Below are 2,895 nucleotides of genomic sequence, written 5' to 3' on the forward strand. Positions count from 1 at the left end.
AGATGGCTAAGCAGTTAAGAGCACTGGCTGCTCTTCCAGAAGTCCTGGGTTCAATTCCCGGCAACCACACGGTGTCTCACAACCATTTATAATGAGATCTGCAGGTCTTCTTCTGGTCTGCAGGCACACATGCAGGCAGAACACTGTATACATAGTAAATAAATCTTAATTTAAGAAAAGAGTTGCCATGGCTACGATGTCTTTTCACAGCAATGGAACTTTGACTTAGACAAAGAGTGTCTCCTGAACTGGGAGGAGCAAGCCTGGGGCTGCTGACTGCAGCTCTCAGACACATGCTCCCATTGTGAGGGTGGGGGAAGTACTTGACCAAGTCACCTCTTCTGGAGCCACAGGCTGGTGAAGACCAGGCTGGGATAGCAGTCCTGTCCCCATGTGAGACCCTCTTCTCATGGAAGAGAGGCCTAAGGCAGAGGACCTTGAACCCAGAGGCCAGAAGAGTGGTGAGCTCTTAGCAAGTCCCAATCTGGATTCTCTCATAGGGACCCTGAAGCCCAGAGAAGGCTCCAGAAACCACTTACATGGTGGAATCAAACAGATAAGACATTGTATTCCACTGTGCTGCCTGAGGCAGGTTGGCCTCTCTGAATTCCAGCTCACTTGCTGCTAAAAGAGGTGTTAACACTCACTCTGGGTTGTAGGTTGAGTGAATGGCTTGTCACCCACCAGAGCCTCATCTCTACTGTCTGCCAAAGAATTATGCAGAGGCCCCTGTTGTGCGGGACTACCACCAGGTCAAACTGCTAACATCATATCAGCTGGGCCACTTGCAAAAGATCATCACGACTGAGCTTGTGGGTTGCTGACATTCCTTCATAGAAGACTGGGGGAGGGGAGAATCACTGGTCCTCCCCTGAGTACGTAGTATATGGCATGGGGTATATAGTGTATTGGTTGGGAAGGACTCGAGGAGCTCCATCTATACAGCCATGGGGAGTCATCATCTATGATGGGTGAAAATCTTCCAATGCAGCACTTTGGGGTCACCCACACTCATGCCTGTAACCCCTCACCCATGCTCCGTCAATAAGCCTAGTAAACTCATGGTTCCCCAGGAGGAATTTTGTTTTGTCTTTGAAACCTCAGAAAGGTTACCTAGCCCTGTTTCCAACCCCCAGCCCCCAGCACCAAGAAAACAGACCTCCTCTTCACCCCAGGGCACTAGTCTACTGGAGAGTTTGGCATCCCCCAAGGCTAACCCGGTGGTGGAGGAACCTGTGACCTTTACTCTTGAGGGATCTTCAAGGCCAATCAGGGAGAGAGATGCTAGGCTGGCTAAGGTCAGCCACAGCCGCTACTAAGGAGACTGCCCCTCCACTGCCACGTGCTGGAACTTGCGACAGTTGTTTCCTGCAAACTCAGCTGCCTGACACACACACACCCCACACCCCCAACCCCCCCCCCCCCCCCGTGACAGTGCTGATGGACCTCGTTTGGGGCCTTCTTGGCTGTTGTTTCCCCCTGTGCCCAGGAGAGACTTGGGGTGCCCTAAGTCCCCTGACTGTTTTGTCTGGGTACTCGCCTGGAGCTGGGAGGTGGGATGCATGGGGTGGAGGTTAGGTAGGAGTGAGACTGGGCTCCATGTCCCTCTAGAGCACTGGCCTATCTACAGGCCTTGGAGGACAGCTCCACACGGTCAGCACGTTAGCCCACCCACTGAAAACGGTAGAGCCTGCTTAGGCTGCAAACTGTGTCCCAAGCTCACCAAATCACCCTCATGGGATACCAATCAGACATCTGAGGTGGATGCCCAGGCTTGGAAGGTGCAGGCAGCGGAGTCCCCACCTTGCTAGCCTCCTGACCACATAGTCCCCAAACACCGCAGTGCTGAGGGTGGTAAAGGTGGAGCACAAGTTCTCCATGCAGCTCCTGCCTTCCATGTGGGAGAAGAGAAGTAGAGGCAGCAATAGGGAGATCAGGGGGCCTGAGAGCAGCGCAGCGGATGAAACTGTTAGACACCATGCCCAGGCTGGGTCCTGCAGAGCACAGCACTGGCCTGTGGCGCTGACCGGAGGAGTGGAAAGGAGTGCCCTTCCCCGTTTCCAGCTTTGTTTCCTGCAAGAGCCTATGGTAGCTTTGATGCCTGTCAGCCTTCTCATTCCCGTGATAGACATATTAATAATCAAAGACCATTCTGGACTTTGTTCCCTCAACCCTATCAAACCCCCATTTTCCCCATCCCACCCCTCCTGGTACTGCACCCCATTTCCACCAGAGTCCCTCTTCTGGAAGTGACTCATCCTGTTTCCCAGCCACTCCCTTACCTGCCCGCTGTCCCTGACCTGGTGGGCACATTTGTCCCCATGCTGCATAAGATGGCCCAGCTGATTAAACAGCATCCCAAGGAAAGCAAAGAATAAGCAGAAGAGACGGACAGCCATGGGCTCTGCCTGCTCAGTTTGCCATAGCCTTAGGCAAGACGGGCTCTGCTCATGGCCACTGCAGCCCTCTCCCTGCCCCCCTCACCCCCACACACACACCCTGCAATCCCACTCTCACTCTGGAGTGGGCAGCTCCAGTTATGAGGGAGAGCTCTCTTCCAGTACTGACACTTCTCTTGTCCCATGCCCCCTGCGGGGCTGCGGGACTTCGGACGAGGTCCTTGATAGTTTTCAGCCTATTTCCTTGTACTTAAAATGGGTGCAGACCTTCACTGGGCACGGGTGTAGTGCAGCCACAGTGGGGAATGTGAGTCCCTGAGTGATGTGTGCAGGGCTAGGGAGGTGGACGAATGGGTGAGGGAAATCTGCCTCATGCTGCTCTCTTCCCTGAGAACTTCCTCAGGGGCCACTTTCTCTGGAGCCCCCATCCTCTCCAGTCTTGTTTTGTTTTATTTTGTTTCCCTTAAAACAGGGTCTCTAGGCCGGGCGGTGGTGG

This window comes from Microtus ochrogaster, unplaced genomic scaffold (assembly GCF_000317375.1).
Source record: "Microtus ochrogaster isolate Prairie Vole_2 unplaced genomic scaffold, MicOch1.0 UNK21, whole genome shotgun sequence".
NCBI lineage: Eukaryota > Metazoa > Chordata > Mammalia > Rodentia > Cricetidae > Microtus > Microtus ochrogaster.